This window comes from Trichosurus vulpecula, chromosome 6 (assembly GCF_011100635.1).
Source record: "Trichosurus vulpecula isolate mTriVul1 chromosome 6, mTriVul1.pri, whole genome shotgun sequence".
NCBI classification, from domain to species: domain Eukaryota; kingdom Metazoa; phylum Chordata; class Mammalia; order Diprotodontia; family Phalangeridae; genus Trichosurus; species Trichosurus vulpecula.
This window is the reverse complement of record NC_050578.1, coordinates 195604019-195622609: the sequence shown is the minus strand read 5'-3', so window position 1 is coordinate 195622609 and position 18591 is coordinate 195604019. Positions and strand designations below refer to the sequence as shown.

General features: G+C 39.7%; 1 non-coding gene across 1 annotated transcript; it reads left to right on the top strand.

The window, feature by feature from the left end:
* The first annotated feature begins 8377 nt into the window (after positions 1 to 8377).
* Positions 8378 to 8479, top strand: LOC118855624. Its single transcript, XR_005010791.1, has one exon. It is a non-coding gene; the product is annotated as a U6 spliceosomal RNA (small nuclear RNA).
* Positions 8480 to 18591: the final 10112 nt, after the last annotated feature.

The window sequence follows — 18591 nt, the reverse complement described above, 5'->3', positions numbered from 1 at the left end:
TGAGAAAATGTTATCCCAGCCACATTCTCCCTTCATCTTACAAATAAGGAGGCTGAGGCTTGTTAACTTGCTCAGGATTGTGTATCTTAGAAGTGGTAAAGCCAAGACTCAAACCCAGAGATCTTTTGTAAGTCCAAATGTCTTCATATTATATCATATCTACTATTTTTGATTCTGGGATTTCATCCAGGCAGACAGTCCCACCATGAAGAGAAATCACAAGATTTTATATCTGATGGAATATTTTCCCATGATTTATCAGCAATCCTCCATAAAAGTTTTTTGCAGCATGCTAGAAGCCTTTCTGTGATGATTTTTGTACTTTGAGGCTTACCAGTGTGCTCTTCCATGTTGTTCAACTGTTGTCTTTCCTTCCCTCTCTCTCCCTCCCCATCCATACATAGGAAACCCCTAGATGATGCCTTTCATTTCATTAAGCTATGACAAGCTTTCAATAAAGAAAAACCTACCCACATAGGGTGACCCCAGAAACATGCTCACCTTTCTCCATTAACTTTAGGTATTTCTATGACACTAGTAGGCTAATTCTTCTGAGTCTTCAGGAAGACAGAGATCTACCCAATTTTACCTCAGGGTATGAGTCTGAGCTGGGTGGCTAGGGAAGAGAATGCTAGATTCATTGTCAAGAAGTTTGTTGTTGTTTCTGTCATATCCAACTCTTCATGACCTCCTATGGGGCTTTCTTGGCAACAATACTGGAGTGGTTTGCCATTTCTTTCTCCAGCTCATTTTATAGCTGAGAAAACAGAGGCACACAGAGTTAAGTGACTTGCCCAGGGTCACAGAATTACTAAGTGTCTGAGGCCACATTTGAACTTAAGAGGATGAGTCTTCCTGACTCCAGACCTGATGCTCTATCCACTGTACCACCAAGCTTCCCCATTATCAAGAAGACTTGAGTTCAAATCTTACAAATGTTACCTGAGGTCAGTCACACTAGCTATGTGAGTAGGGGGATAGGGGGACATCAATAAACATTTATTAGGTGCCTACCATGTTCCAGGCACTGTAATAAGTGCCAGGAATATAAGGAAAGCTGGAAGATGGTCTCTGCCCTCAAGGAGCTCACAATCTAATGGGGGAGAAAAGAAGCAAACAAATGTGTACAAGCAAGTTATTTATAAGTAATAACTAAGAAAGGAAAGACATTAGAATTCAGAGGAACTGAGATAGGTTTCCTGTAGAAGGCAAATTTTAGCTGGGGCTTGAAGGAAGCCAGGCGGTGGACATGAGGAGAGAGTATAGTCCAGGCATGGGGAACAGCCCAAGAAAGTGCCTGGAGCCAGTGGCACTGAGTCAAGTATGTAAGCACGGGTGTAAGGTATAAAAATAAAGGAGGAAAGGTGGGGAGGGGGCACTCATCTATGAAGGGCTCTGAATGCCCAACAGGGGATTTTATGTTTGATCCTAGAAGTGACATGTAGCCACTGGAGTTTATTGAGTAAGGGAATGACGTGGGCGAACCAGCACTTTAAGAAAATCATTTTGGCAGATGAACAAAGGATGGATTGGAATGGGGAAAGATTTAAAGCAGGTAGACTCACCAATAGGCTATTGCAATAGTCCAAGCATGAGGTGGTAAGGGCCTGCATTGTGGTGGTGACATTATCAGAGGAGAGAAAGGGACATATTAGAGAGATGCTTTAAAAATTAAATCAATAGCCCTTGGCAACAGGTTGGACATTGGAGGTGAGAAAGAGTGAGAAGTGAAGGATGACACTAATGTTGTGAACCTGGAGGAGTAGGAGGGTGGTGGCGCCCTCAAAAGTAATAGGGAAGTTCAGAAGTGGGGGGGATTTAGGGGAAAAGGTAATGAGTTTGGATTTGAAAGATAATCAGTTCACTTTGTCCTGAACATAGGACATCCAATTTCAGATATCTTAAAGGCAGTTGGAGATGCAAGAGTAGAGTTCAAGAAAGAGGTTAGGGCTGGATAAATATATTTGAGAATCATCAGCATAGAAATGCTAACCAAATCCATGGGAGTTAATGAGATCACCAAGTGAAATAGTATACAAGAAGAAGAGAAGAGGGCCCAGGACAGAATCCAGTGGAGCACCCTGTGCTCTGAAACCCTAGAGAGAAAAGAATATCAAAGAGAAGAGGGTGATTGACAATGTCCAAGGCTGCAGAGACATCAAGAAGATGACATTTGAGAAAAGGTTATTGAGTTTAGAATTAGGATGACACTGGTAACTTTGAAAGGGTAGTTATGAAGAAATGATAAGATTGAAAGTTGAACTATATGGAGTTGAAGAAAGTGAGAGAAGAGGAAGTTATACATAAAGAAGATAATTGAGCCCAAAGGAACTGATGACATCAGAGAACATGAAAACAAAAAAGACAGGGGTTCTTATCACAGGGTCCTCGGATAGATTTCAGGGGATCCAGTTATTTTCACTAATCTCTAATTGAAATTTAACACTTCCTTCAATTATTAATTTAAAAATTATTGTGAGAAATTATCATAGATGTACCACCACAAGGGTCCATGGCACAGAAAAAGGTTAAGAGCCCTTGGTGTAAAGAGAGAAATTGAAAAGTGTCCAGGGCAGAGCCCTAAGTGCAACCATGCTAAGGTGGTGGGAAATAGGCACAGTTGGGAGGGCTTGGCAACTGGACAGTGCAGTTGAAAGAATGTTGGATCTGGAGTCAGAAAGACCTAACTTCAAAGCCGCTTCATAAACTTACTGTGTGTCCCTGAACAAGTCACCTAGCCTCTCTCAGACTTAGTGTCCTCATCTGTAAAATACCTCATAGAGTTGTTATGAAGATCAAATAAAATAGTATATGTAAAACACTTTGAAAACCTTAAAAGGCTATGCAAATCCCTCCTGTTATAGTTCTAGATTTGGCCCAGAGCAGGAGAAGCTATTTTTTTCTAATAGTGGGCCATGTAATTTGAAATCTATATGCATTCAGCCCACATGAATGTTTTCCAATTACAATGACTAATTGATTCAAGCCATCTAGCCTGACACCTAGAAGCAGTCAATTGTACAACAGTAGCTCTGGGCGGATGATTAGGCCTGACTGTCCTACAAGTTTATGTCTCCTAACTAATTACTTTTTACTCCTAAAATCTCAGCCAAGCTGCCTTTGTACCGCAGAGAACATCATGGATGCAAGGAATACGGGGCTTTAAAGAAAATTTGGTAAAATAAATTTTGGAGCAAGTTTCTAAAAAAAAAAGAGGTATCAGCAGTCTAGACTGCAGTATGCCTCTCGTCCCCATCTCCCCCAAACACACTTAGAACAAACCTCAGGGAGTCATTGAAATCTGCTCTCAATGAGTATTTCCAGCCTTATATCCTACTTGGCATTTGGGGAGTAGGGGAAGGGGAAGATATCAGTTAGAGAGGGATCATTCTCAAGTAACATCTCTTTTTAAATTTTGTTTTAAATGTAATTTATTTTAATCATTCTTTTTTAAAAAAACTGAGTTCCAAATTCTCTCCCTCCCTCCAGCTCCTCTTCTACCTATTAGGAAGGCTAGCAATATGATATCAATTACCATGAACTTCCATCTAGAGTCAAAACTCCATTTCTCACCATTTGCTGAACACCCCTTGTCCTTTTCTATCACTATTCTTTTGTTTATACTGTTCACTCCTTAGAAAACTCATCCTGCCAGCTTACTTTTTTATGGCAATGTTATACCCTACCCCAAGGCCTAGCACTAACTCTCCCTTTTCCGCAAAGCATTTCCTCATCCTCCCTATCTCACCCCAACCTGGAACCAATCACAGCCTCCACTGAAATTCTAGGCCATGTTGTTTGCTCCCTTTTTATGGGATTTAAAGCCCACAGCCTTCTCATTCACAGAAGTGTTTTATTGCTTCTAATAGATTATAAGCCCCTGAAGAATAAGAATGTTCTTGTAGTATCTGGTGCTTAAGTTTTAAATTGCTCAGTAAAGCAATTTTTTAAAAAAGACACTCAACAAATATTTTTGTCTGAATGAGTGATAATAAAGTTTTCAGCCAGGCATGTGTTTATGTTAGACCTGTGTTAGACACTTTTGTAGCACATAATGTCAAGATGATGAAAACAATAATTGCTTTGTGGCCCAGATAATTGTAATAATTCTACCAAAATCCATGAGATAGGTAGAATATGTATTAGCATATTCATATTAAGCTGACAAAACTGAGCCTCAGAAGTTAAATGGTTGAGACAGATTTTAAATTCAGGCTTATTCTCAATGCAGTGCTATGCCCACCCTACCATCCTTAGAAATAAGGGCAATCAGACTCAATAATTCTTTCTCTGGATGTGCATAGCTTTTTCCACCATGAGTCTTTTGGAGCTGTCTCTGAACCTTGCACTGATGAGAAGAGCCAAGTCTATCAAAGTTAGTCCTTATAGATACCGTGTGTCTGTAATCATGTATAATGATCTCCTGGTTCGGCTCCCCTCACTCAGCATCAGTTCATATACGTCTTTCCAGGTTGTAATGAAGTCTGTCTGCTCCTCATTTCTTATAGCACAATAGTATTCCATTACATTCATATACCACAACTTGTTTAGCCATTCCCCAATTGATGGGCATCCCCTTGATTTCCAATTCTTTGCTACCACAAAAAGAGCTGCTATAAATATTTTTGTACATTCATGTCCAGATTGAGGCAAACTATTTGCTCCTTTTTTCCCTTCTTTTTTTGGTTTCATTTCTTCTTTCTCATGATTCATTCCATTCAATTATAAACTCTTCTTTACAACTGGACGATTATGTAAATGAGTTCAATGTGAAGGTATATGTAGAACCTACATCTTGGGTGGAGGGAGAGGGAGGGAGAGAAAATTTGGAACCCAAAAACTTGTGGAACTGAAAATAAAAAAGAAATTTATTAATAAAAAAGAAATAATGGCAAAAAGTGTTTTCCCTGTCTTCTGCTACTAGCAAACTCCTTGGTATCACTTTGCAGTGCCAAAAAGAGAGTTCCCAGACTTTCCCAGCTGGAAGCCTGGCTAGCCTAACTCAGCCCTGAACAAGACTCCCTTCCTGCACATACTCAACAAGTGGCCATCTAGTTTTCACTTAGAGGTGAAAGAGATATCAGTGGGATCCAAGTATGCTCATTACACTTTATGATAGATCTTAGCATGAGGAAAGCTTTCCTTAAATCAATTCTACATATTTTTCTTTGCAATGTCTGTCCATTATTGCTCATTTCCCCTCCAAAGCTAGAACTGAGCTGATCTTAGTACTTGTGACGTTGGCAGAGTTCTAAAGAGGAGTGACCCTCTTTAGGAGTGTCCCTTACAGGTGTACCATAGTGGAAAGAAGCTGAGGTCTCCAGTGTTTGAAATTGACCTCCATGAGCGTGTGACTATGGGTAAGTACACTTTACCTCTGTAAGCCTCAGTTTTCTCATCTATAAAATGGGGGAAAGCAGTAAATAAAATCATTAGTATTTAGTGTGAGATCTTATGCATAACATGCCTTGTAAACCTCAAAGTACTATACAAGGGCCAGCCCTTACTATGTATTCTTTTGTCTAGCAAATTCTAGGTTCTCAATGAATATTAAAACAAGCAGTTTCATCCTCATGCCTCCAATAATAATATTCACAATTCATTCTCATGATCAAAATTGGAGCCAAAGTGAGCAATACGTAATTCATTTCAAAGTCCTCTCTGAGCCATAATTTTAATAGGACTCTATGTGATCTGTGTCTGTAACAAATACATTAGTAATGCCATTTCCCCGAATTAATGCCTAAAGTACCGCATGAGTTGTAGAGGTGGGGTTCAATTACATTTGCATGAATGGGAGAACCAGGGATATTAGAGGCACCACAATATTTTGTGAAATGCAAAATTCTCAAGTCACCTAGGATATGATTCAGGACAGCCAGCCCTCTACAAGGGTCAATAGGTAGTCAGTAGAAATCAAAATACAAAGCGAATCATTTTCCTGGGATTTAGAGTGAAATTTAACCCATGAATTACACCATTGTCACAAATCTTTTCAGATCATCTTTCATTGGTCTTTCCACACATAATAATGAATTAGATTCTGAAATCCTAGAAAGGCAATGTAATATTCCAAGTCTGTTTCTTAGAGTAAAAATTCCATCCATTTTATAGGGATAATTATGTGATGGTCCCACAACTTCTGGCTTCCAAGTTTAGCTATGACAATAGAGAAGGACTTAGAATACATTGTTAAAGACATGAGTTAAGCCTTACTGGATGGCTTAGAATACTAGACCACAGTACCTTAGGGAAATATTTAATTCAGGATAACAGAGACAGACATATAGAGAAAATCACTTATGTAATTAGATTCCCAAAAGCTCCATTTCTCTGTCATGAAGAAGTTCCCAATGGCTTTCTTGTTGTTCCTCCTGTCAACACATTCAGCTCTTTACCTACATTATAAGAACTAGTTTGAACAACGTCATCCCAGCCGCTTAGCTCCCCCTACTTCTATGTACTTCTCTCAGGCAGTGTCAGACTTGGGCAGAGATTGATACCATCATTAGGGCTATTAGCAATATTTTCTACCTTCCTGTTCTCACAGAAGAACTGCAATGCCTTGGAATTACATTCATAGAATGTTAATCAGTATGTTAAGAAGGTACTAAAGCAAACTCCAAAGAGGAAGCTAGGTGGCTCAATGGATAGGGAACTGGGCCTGGAGTCAGAAAGACCTGAGTTTAAATTTGACCTCAGACACTTACTATCTGTGTGACCCTGAGAAAGTCACTTAATCTGTATTTACCTTGATGGACTGGAGAAGGAAACAGTAAACCCTCTCAGTATCTTTTCCAAGAAAACCCCATGGGCAATATTGACATGTTATAGTCTATAGGGTCAAGAAGAATCTTACATGACTGAAGAACAACAAAAAAGATAACTCTAGGGCTGTTCCTGGGAAGAATAAATTAGAGCCCTATATTAATGAATGAAATGATTAAGTCATAGAATCTCATAGTCAGAAGGAAGCCCAGAGCTCATCTGCTCTAACTCAAATGTACCCGGAAAAGGGTCCCCTCTGCAGTGTACCCCACAAATGGTCATCCAAACTGCTCAGAGGTGAGGAACTCTCCTAAGTCAACCCATTATACTTTTGGATTGATCCCTCCAGGGGGAAAGATCTATGAGGTTGGGATGAAGAGAATGTTCTTTAAAAAGTTTCCAAACTCTTATTTTGGATTTATATAAAACCTATAGTTGTATCTTCCTTTGTTTTTTTATAGATGATCTTAAAATGGAAGATATCTTAGAACACAGAACTCCCAATATTCTCTAACCCTTGCCCTGCTCAGATCTATTACCTCCTCAGGTCCTAATCCTCCTTTGGAATACAGCAGTCCTTACTGTGGAGAGGAGTTTTACTCTCTGTCTCTCCTGCTCTTTCCATAAGCCCAGAAATGTAGTGTATTTGGAGTTGGGGGACCTGGGTTGGAATTGTGGTTCTGTCATTTATTAACTCTGTGTCCTCATCTGTAAAATAGGATTATTGTGAGGAAAGCGTCTCGTAAACCTTAAAGAACTTTGTTAATATGAGTGTGAATAAAAATATCATTAGGAATAATAATGTTATCTGCAATTTTGTTAGGTTTCACATTTATATAAAATACAGAACTGTACTAGGAGGAATATAATCAAGTGATAAAATGAGATTTTACTAACATATTTATTCAGAGCTTTAAATTTTAGGAAGTATTTTCTCCATAAGAATATGAGTATCATTATCCCCATTCAACAGATTAGATATGTTTGCTGAAGGGGTGCACCATTATGGAAGAGATCTAGGACAGAGTCCAAGTTGAAGAAGTGTGCCCTAACATGGTGAGGTCTTCAACACTATCTCACTTTCAGGTGGCACAGTCACGATTGCATAAAACCTGGAACACTGCAGATCCTCCTAAATGAGATCCATGATCATTTAGAAAAGCTTGGCCCAACCATCTATACAGAAAAAAAAAGTAGATGAATTTCTATTGTCTAGACTACGATGAGTAGTTGGATGGACAGCACTGTATAGATAATTCACTAGTGTTTACGTGTGTGTGTGTGCGCGCGCGCGCGCGTGGGCATGTATGTGTGTGTATGTATCTTGGCCAGACATTACAAATGGACAATGAGTGGGACCCAGAATTTAACAGGAAGATGGACAGCTAGATTGTCTTTGGGAAATTACTAAATTATTTTGAACACTCCAATCTTCTTCCTGAAACAGAAACAATACCAATATTCTGTCAGGGATACCATATGGCTATGAGTCATGGAACACAAAAGCCTCCAAAGAATGAGCTTGAGGATCACCCAAGGGTAAATGAAAGGTAGATGGTAGGTTTAAGCACACGTTAAAGAAAAGAAATTATGAAGAAGCACTCTAAAGGTTCTCGCTTCAGGAGCACATGTACTAAAATTGGAAAGATACAGAGTAGATTAACATGACCTCTTTGTAATGATGCAAACTCATGAAATGTTCTATATTTCTGGACTCAGCATGAAGATTGAGACATGTATATTTTTTATATGCAGCATGGGAATTTGTTTTGTTTGATGAGGCATACTTATTACAAGCTATAGTTTTTTTTCTTTTTTCAGCAGGGGATCAGGTTGGAGGGAGTGAAGGAAGGAAGGGAAAATAAACATTTTTATAGTGCCTAGGTGCCAAGTGCTATTAAACCATAGGAGAGAGAGAGATCACTTCTAGCTGAGAGATAAAGGAAGACTTCATGGAGAAGGTGATATCTGAGTTGGGATTCTTCCTTGATAATTTCAAGACCATGATGTACCAGTTACCCTGGTGGGCTGAGAAAATTGAGTTCTACTTCTTCACACATGTCAGAATGAGGAGGGTATGGATGGATGGTGGCCCATCAAGAAATAGTTGTCTGGGTGCCCAAGTGTGAATCGTGTTTCTGTTTTACTCCATGAATTTTATGTTTTGCACTTAGCCAAGATCTAAGGAAGGCCATATTTCAGAATTACTTATCATCAGGCTGGCTAGCTAGCTATTAGGAACATGACCCTCCCCCCAAAGGAGTTTGTATCTGTCACATTTTATGCTTCCTGAGTGTCTCAATGAAAATTAATTCCCACTCCATTCCCGACACTGAAGTATCTTCCATTTCTGGATGATTCAGTAAAAAGTGATCAGCCAATTCAATTTAACAAGCACTTATTAAACACCTGCTATATGTAAAGCATTATTCTCATACAAAATTAGAAAGACAAAATTAAAAAACCACCTCTGCTCTCGAGCTTAAATCCTCCTACGGAATGTGAAAAACCACCACTCCTATCTCACATTTCCATGATGTTTTAAGATTCACAAAGGGCTTCCCCAAAAACAAACTCATGTAGGAATTTTGTTTCCATTTTTAAGTTGAGGAAAATGAGGTTCAGAAGGGTGAGGAGGAACCAAACCATTATTTTTTTTCATTTTCGTACTCTGAGTCCTGAGCCGTGTGACCTCCACATAATAGGCTCCTAACAAATGATTATGGGATTTTAATTTCCTTTGCAGTTAAAAGCCATATGAACTGGTTGCATGAACTTGAGCCTTAGTCAAAACTCAAGAAACCTTCTGAGCCCTGGTTTTCTTAGCTATAAAAATTAATGGAGTCAGACTAGATGTTCTCTAAGGCCTTTTTTCACTGTAATGTTCTGTGAAATGTCTGTGGTTTGATCACAGGTTCAGCAGGAGAGTTTGGGGTAGGGTGGTTTCTAGAGTCAGAGAAGGTAACCTTATTATCCCTGTTTTATGAATGAGGAAACTCAGGTTTAGAGGTGCTGTAATTGATCAAACAGCTCTGGAAGGGGGCAATTTATCTGTACTCAGTCTACCATCCTAGATTTTTCCCCCTTGCTGCAAGTGGTAGAAGACACTCCAAGACCCTGGGAGAGCTGCTTTAGTTGAATGCCCAGAAGCATTTAGCTGTCAGGAGGATTAGAAACCGGGAGATACCAGCCTTCGATTTCTAGCCAAGGTGGATGTGTAGCCAAGTTGCTTTTCTGAGAAATAGTTCAGTGACTCATTTTGTTCTAGTGTTCTGTGATTATTACCTTCTATATGTAAATCTCTGGAGTCACAGAGTAAGGTTATAAGGCATTTGATTAGGGTGGTGGAAGCAACAACCATCACAACAACAATATGCACATTTACAAAGCGTGTTTTGTATGGCAGACTCTTTCTTCATAGCCATTCTGGAAGTTTGATGGGGCAAGTATTATCATCTTCATTTTACAGATGGGAAATTGAGGCTTAGGGTGGGTAAAGGATTTACTCATGGTCACACAGTTAGCGATATGATGAACAAAGATTTAAACAGATTGCTGATGTCATGTATTTCCACTTTTGCTGCTGCTGTTGTTGAGTTGTTGGGTCATGTTTGACTCTACATGGTGCCATGGACTTTTTGTCCATGGGATTTTTTTTTGGCAAAGATAGTGGAGTGGTTGGCCGTTTCCTTCTCCAGCATGCCCCCGTTTTACAGATGATGAACTAGGGCAAGTAGGGGTTAAGTCACTTGCCCATAGTTGCACGGCTAGTAAGTTGTCTAAGGCCAGATTTGAACTCAGATCTTCTTGACTCTAAGCCTGGTGTTCTATTGACTGTGCTCCATTCTTTCCACTATACCCTGCTACTGTTAAGAAGATAGGCTCAACCCTCCCAAAAAATGCTGAGCTTGGTGAAAGGTAAGAGGGAGGCTAGGAAAAAGGAAAAATCAAAGGCGATCCTAAAGTTTCTACCTTAGAATAATGGTGGTGCCAGTGATAGGATAATAATAATAGCTATTATTTACTTGGGTTTTTTGGAAGGTAATTGAGGTTAAGTGACTTGCCCAGAGTCACACAGCTAGTGTTTGAAGCTGGATTCAAACACAGGTCCTCCTGACTCCAGCCCCTACAGCCATTATTTATGAAGCACTTTAAAATTTATATATAACATTTGAAATATATCATATCTTTTCAGCCTCCTAAAATCTTTGTGAAGTAAGTAGTACAAATATCATTGTCTCCATTTTATGTGTGAGGAGACTGAGGCACAAAGATTGAGGTTTAGGTACTTATTCAAGGTTGAATTAGTTAAGTTACAAAATTAGGATTTGAACCCATGTCTCCTGACCTGAAATTTAATGCCCATTCTACTACATCCCATCAGCCTTAGAAGAAGGGAATTAGGCAAAAAAAAGTTACTTCATACAAGAGCATTTATACCACACCATTGAATTCAAATTCTTCTCAGCCTCTCAGTAGATCAGGCTCATTCCAAAATTCACATTTGTTTTTATGTGTACAGCTGTGTTGCTATGCTTGCCTGCTTACTTGTAAGCTTACTGTGGTCTCAATAGGCAAAGGGCAGAGGGGATTAAGAATGTAGTGAGCTGGGCATCACGGCACATACCTATAGTCCCTGCTGTGGGAAGGCTGAGGCTGGCAGACCTCTTGACTTGAGGAGTACTGAGCTGCATTAGGGGTAATCCAATCAAGTGTCTGCACTAGCTTCAACATTAATATGTTGAAGAGCTGGGAGCTCTTCAAGTTGGGAGCTGGAAGCCTGGGGCTCCCCAGGTTGCCTAAGAAGGGATAAACCAGTCCAGGTTGGAAACAGAGCAGTCAAAGCTCCTGGGGTGATCACTAATGGAATCAGGATCATTACTTCCAGTCTGGGTGAGCTAGGGAGACCTGGTCTTTTAAAAAACTAAAGAAAGAAAGTAATGAATTCTTCAGACATCAAAGTTCAGTTGATCCCTGAGCAATTAAGGTAAAATAACTTTACAGAAAATGCCATCACAGAAAAGTCTATTTAGCAACATTTTTCCTATGTCCTTGCCTTCTGGTTGGTTAGTTTGATTCGTTAGAGTCCTATGTTAATGAGGCCAAGGTCATAGATTCATATTCATATGGTCAAATTGACTTTATTCTGTTTTGCAGTCATGTGAAACATCCATAACTCTGACCAGTTGTCTTACAAATGTTTATCATTCACTAGGGAAATTGGGCATGAAAGTGTGGATGCATCCACGCACTCCATTCCCATTATTGGAAAACAAAACTCCAAAGTATATATTTTGTTGATGGTAAGTCAGTGTCATCATTTTGTAAGTACAAAGTTTGGAATCCATTAATACCTTTGTGTGATTCTCATATGAATTACTCATCACCCAAAACCCCAAAATGGGGTCATGGAGAGTTAGCTAGAAAGCAAGGAGTGTGGTGTAGGGAGGGGAGAAAGTGCTCGCAAGGGCGTAATAGAAAAAGTGCAGAAAGAGAGGAACAGGGTCCACAGAAGAATGAAGGAGTAAATGTGGCTACTTTGGGAGTGTTTCCTTAAAATATACATTCTAGGAGGAGTTGCCCAATCAGAGGAAGGGTTACAGGGGCCCAAAGATGTTCAAGTATGAAAAGGCTGCAAGAGGCTGAGAAATCTGCTAGGATGAGGAGGCTACTGGAGTATGAGAGCAAAAGTGTTTTCCTGGGTGAGAAGGGAGTGACAGAGAAAGAAATCTGTGGAGCCAAAAGTGTGGTCTGAGTTGGAATGAAGGAGTGAGCAAGGCTGTATTGGGGACTTTTCTTAATATGGATGTCTTGTGAGGAATAAGAACCTGGACTTTACATTTACCCTTACCGATTTTCATCTTGTTGGTTACATCTCATCATCTCAGTCAGTTGAAAAGTCTTTGAATCCCAATTTCATCATGCAACATATTAGCTCTCCCTCCCAATTCATATTTTCTAGGGCACTATCTAAGTCATTAATGAAAATGTTGAACAAGACAACAAAGCTGAAAACCGAGTCCTAAAGCCTAGACACTAGAGACTTCCCTCTTGGTTCAGATCAGTCCTTGGGTAGAGTTGTTCAGCCTATTTTGAATCCACTCATATATAGTCTATTTTTTCTCCATCTTCTCCATGAGGATGCCATGAAAATTTTGTCAAATGACTTGCTGAAATGCAAGTATGTTATGACTATAACATCCCTCAGATCTGCCAGCATTTAGCAAAGTACCTGGCACACAGTCAGTGCTTACTAAATGCTTACCAAATGACTGGCTGACTAACAATCTACTAATATATTGTGAGGCTAGTTTGGAATGAATTGTTGCTGGTTCCTACTGATCACATCTTTCCTTTCTAAGTACTCACAAAACTCTCTGCTTAATAATCTGTTCTAGAATCTATGGATTCCGGAAATCAGTCAAGTTAACAGGTATATAGGTTACAAAATCCACCTTCTTCTCCCTCTCAGAGATTAAGACACTTGTCTATCTTCGTTCTCCAGGAACCTCTCACATCCTCCACAATTTCTCCAAGATCATCAAAAGCTAAGCATGTCAGCAAGTTCCATCAGCTCCCTGAGGATGGCATTGATCTGGGCCTTGAGATCTGAGCTAATTTACAGCAGTTTGCTGCTTTCCCACTATCTCCTCACCTGCCTCAGACTTCAATTCACTTTTAACTATGTTTATTTGACCCTTTCTAGTCTGAAATAGTAGTCAAGAAGAGAAGCTTTTTTGCCTCTGTAAACTGTCAACATTACACCATGAAGTCTCCTTAATAGCTTTATCCCCTACTTGTTTGTGTTGTTCCCTCTACTGTGTAGTGTTGGTGATGAGTGACGAGTAGAAGAACTGACTGCCTCAAAGCTCATTTGCTCGGTCATTAAGCTTCTCTCACCCTTCACCTCTCCTCACCCCCACAATGAAAATTAAAGAGATTATTCACTTTCTTTAATAATTTTTTTAATTAAAGAGGCTGTCCCTTGAATCACTTCTTAAAGAGGTTAATCATTGAATGGGCATTACTTCACTCAAAATGTGAACCTGAAAAGGCTTTAGTCTAAAAGGTCCAGGATCTCCCAATGCATCCTGGGTCATCTCTAGTCATCCTGATGAATATCTAGTCACTGGACCCATATGACTCTGGAGGGAAAAGTGCAGATGGTGACCTTGCACAGCCCTCCCTCACTCAAAACAGTCAACTGCAAGTCATGTCATCATTTCCTTGATGTCATGATCCTCTTCAAAAACAAAGGACAAACACAACTTTCTTTAAGAGTGCTATGTATATATACACACATATGTATATGTACATATTCCTACAAATATGTATACATGCACATACTTATGTGTGTACACACTATATACACACTTTGTTGTTGTTTAGTCATTTCAGTTGTGTTCAGCTCTTTATGACTTTGTTTCTTGACAAAGATACTGGAGTGGTTTGGCATTTCCTTGTCCAGCTCATTTTATAGTTCAGAAAACTGAGGCAAACAGGGCTAAGTGACTTGCCCAGGGTCCCACAGATAGTAAGTGTCTAAGGCCAGATTTGAACTTAGGAAAATGAGTCAGAGTCTAGGCCCAGCACTCTATCCACTATACCACCTATAAGTTGCCCACATACATACCTACTGTGAGGGCAAGCAATGTGGGACTTTTTACTGTTTTTTTCTTTCGGGGTGCTTCTCAGCACTGAGGAAATCAAGTGACTTTGATTGAGTCTTGCAGTTGTTTGTAGGAAGGCCCACACTCTTTTGCTAATTAGATCACCTCAAGAGGTATCAAGCCCTTGGGCCTTGAAAAAGGGTATATGGACCCAGAGGATAGCCATTGAACTCAGAATTGAGAATTGAGAATCAAGAATTGAGAACTCTCAGGACTGTGGGAGGAGAGGCTTTGCTTTAGGGACTCACTCATTGGAAGAGTGTTGGTATGGAGACTCTGGGTAGCTGTTAAGGAGCTCCCTGGCTTGGAGATACCCCTGTGTTGGTACTTTTCTCTCTGGTAACTATATATGTATAGCTTTGGTCAGACAGTTAGAAGCCTGTCTGTTGATTTGTGTTATTTGCTCTGTTTACATTTTCTCTGTTTGTAATTTCTGTTTGCATTTGCTCTGAAGTTTGGAGTGCTGGCTTTTTCCCCTGAATTAAGTGAATGATATGTGTATGTTTAATTAAAATGAGATTGTATACCCTTAAAGTTGCTTTCCTTAGAGAAGCAGATCAAGGAACCTGTACTAGCAACCCTCCTGTGTGCTGATGTTATTGGCTTTACACCCCCAAAGCAGCTGCTAATAACATTGTTGTTATACCTACACAGACACACACACCTATGCATGTGATTATACGTATACACACTATATATATATATATATACACACACACACACACACACACACACACACACATATATATATATACATATGCACATATATACATACATATAAAAATACACACATGCATACATAGACACATACCCATATACAAAACCAGATAAGGTGGTCAATCAGTTAGTCAATAAGCATTTAAGTGCCTCTTAGGTGCCAGGAACTGCATCACTGAGCCAAGTGCCAAGGATACAAAGAAAGGCAAAAGACAATCCCTATTCAAGGACCTAACACTGTAGTGGAGGAGACAACATGCAAACAAATATGTATAAGCAAGCTGCATACGGAATAAATAGGAAATAATCATCAGAGGGAAGACACTGAAAGAAGGCTCTTTCCCATGTGGAAAACCTTCTTGTAGAAGGTGGGATTTTTGCTGGGACTTAAAGAAAGTCAAGGAAACCAGGAGGCAGAGAGGAGGAGAGAAAGTATTCCTGAAATAGGGAACACGCTGAGAAAATGGCCAGAGCTGAAAGATGGAGAAATTTGGGAACAGCAAAAAGATGAGAGTCTTTGAATTGAGGAGTGTATGTGGACATGGGGTATAAGAAAGGCATAGAGGTGCTAGGTTAGGAATTTTAGTTTCATGACCTTAATCTATGCAGGCAGACCTGCCACAGGATCTATGTCTTCATGTTTGGGAACAAAAGCTCCCCTCCTCATCCCCATGTTATTGCCAGAGTGCTTTCTGAGCTGTTATTAGCATCATGATGGGGGATAAATGTGGCGCCATAGAGTATAGTAAACCCAGGAGTGGAATGTGTCAGTGAAGCTCAGAAAGCTGATTATTCCTTTCTCTGGCAGAAGCTCATCCCCATGACATATGCCATACATCACAATCTAGTCTTTCCCACTTGAGCCCACAACAGAAGGGCCCATTGATTAAATGTTAACCTCATGGTTCCATATGTAGAAATATCCCTATCGGAATGCTATTGCAGCGAAGGATATCGAAGGGTAGCCAGTGTGCCAAAGTCCTATCGTGAGGAAAATCAGTGACTGAGGATTAGAAATGATGGAAAATAAAAATAAAATCAGAGACCAAGGTGTTTCAAAGCCAGTTTGCAATGGCTAAAGCCAGACTTCCCACCCCACCTGCGCCTAGTCGCCTACTTAAGTCCCTTTCTGACAGGACTGAATTGCCAACTGGCCATTTGCCTGGTGACCCATGTGGTATCTTGCCCTTTTTTGTCTTTTTAAAGTGAAGGGGAAGAGGTGGCAGCACAGAAGCCAGCTGGCCATCGACTCCATGTCTTTGTTGCCAACTTGGAATGGTAAGGCAGGGATTTTCTGTCTGTGAGATACAGTCTTGGGGAAAAAAATCACTCCCCTAATCTTCTTTACCCCTGCTCACAATTAATCATTGTGTTAATAGTACAACCCTCATGATTAGATGATCTGGGGTTGATTCTGGACATATTGTTTGTTATCTTTGTGTCCTGCAAGTCACTGCTTCTCTTGGGGCCTCAATCTTCTCACTGATGAAATGAAGGGAGGGGATTACATTATCCCTACGTTCCTTATTGGCTTTAAACATATGAACATTCTGAGTACTACCTACTAAAACAATACAAAATGAAACAAAACCTCAACAACCCAAGGAAGGTTTATAGGCTTATCATTCATGGTAGGTTTATGGAAAGACACAGACAAAAATAATATAGCCTGAAAGTTTGAGGAAAGGGAAGAAAGGTAAGAATATCTCAACAGCACCAGTGTGGAGAGCATCCACTCTGATTACATGATTCCAAGTGTGAAAGAAGATAAACTGAAGGAGAATCAAAGGGCAAAGGAGCAATTAGGAAACAAAAATTTGGGGAAAATCATAGGTCCCAGCATAAAAAACACTGGACCAGGAGAGAGGACCTGAATTTGAGTCCTAGCTCCTTCGTTTACTCTCTGTGTGACCTCAGATATATTAGGATATTATATATACTAATATAGAGTATATATATATATATATATACATATACATATATTTCATATATTAGTATATATTATATACATTATAAATAATATTATATATATATTAGTATATTGATTGTCTCTAGACTTTCCAGATGGCTTATAGATTTTTTTTAAATGCAATTTATTTATTTAACATATTTGGTTTGGCTTATAGATTTTAATGAGAAGTATGATCATTCTGATATAAGTTGAGTAAGGAATGAGATTTATAAAATGAAAAGGTCTTTGTTTTTCTTCTTCAATTAACAATACTCTGTGATCCAGAATTATCTGGAATAGAATCTCCTTTTTCATCTTGGTTTTAGAGCTGGAAAGGACACCAATCCCCATTTAACAGCTTGTAACAATAATGTTGCTTGCTGCTACAGTGGCTGTGTAAGACCAATAACACCAGCACACAGTTGGGCTGCCAACACAGGTTCTTTGATCTGCTTTTCTAAGGAAAACAATTTTAAAGGGTTAACAATCTCACTTTAATCAAACATACATATATTATTCACTTAGTTCAGGGGGAAAAGCCAGCACTCTGAACTTCAGAGCAAATACAAACAGAAATTACAAACAGAAAATATCAACACATCAGATAACACAAAGCAGTGGACAGGCTTTTAGCTTTCTGTCCAACATCTGAGTACGTAGTCACCAGGGAGGCACCAACATCTGGGTTTTCAATCTGGGTGGGGCTCTTAACAACGGCTGCCCAGAGTCTTGTCTGGTCAAATCACACGGCACTCTTCCAGTGAGTGAGAGCCCCAAGCAAAATGCTAACCTCTGAGTTTATGTACCCTGTTCAGGGTCAAAGGGCATCACAGCCATGCAATTCAAACCTATGTGAACTAGGCTTTCTCTTGACATAAGCAGGTCATCAAAGACTCCTGATTTAATCAAAGAAACAATGGCCAGACTTAGCAAAGGCATTTGATTACCTAAGTGCTCCAAAAGAGAAAACAGTAAAAAAGTTCCCACCTTAATTACCAATACACAGCTGAAGAAGCTGAGGCCCAGAGAAGTTAAACAACTCGTCCGAGATCGCATGGGTCATAAGTGGTAGAACTGAGATTTAAACTCAAGTCCTCTGGCTCTCAATCTGGTACTTTCACACTGAACCAGGTTGTCGGTACTCTGCCTTAAATGAGCCTGGATTACATATTTTCAAAGAATGAGAATACAATGGAATCCATCCAGTAGTATCCCAAAGGAGCCAGGGATGCGAATATTAACTAGGGTCACATGATACCATCCAGTGAAGGCTGAAGTAACTGGTTTCAATCAAGGCCTCACAGAGCTGTGGGCAAGGGTCATCTTCTTCAAGGTAAAATCTGACTTTGTGTTGCCACCCCTAGGAATGGCAGATTATAGATACCACATAAAGCACGCAGACTTAGTGGGTCATTTCTCAAGAACAGTGAAAATAAAAGCATCAGAAATGGGAAAAGGAATGTAAGAAAACAACCTCAAGAAGGA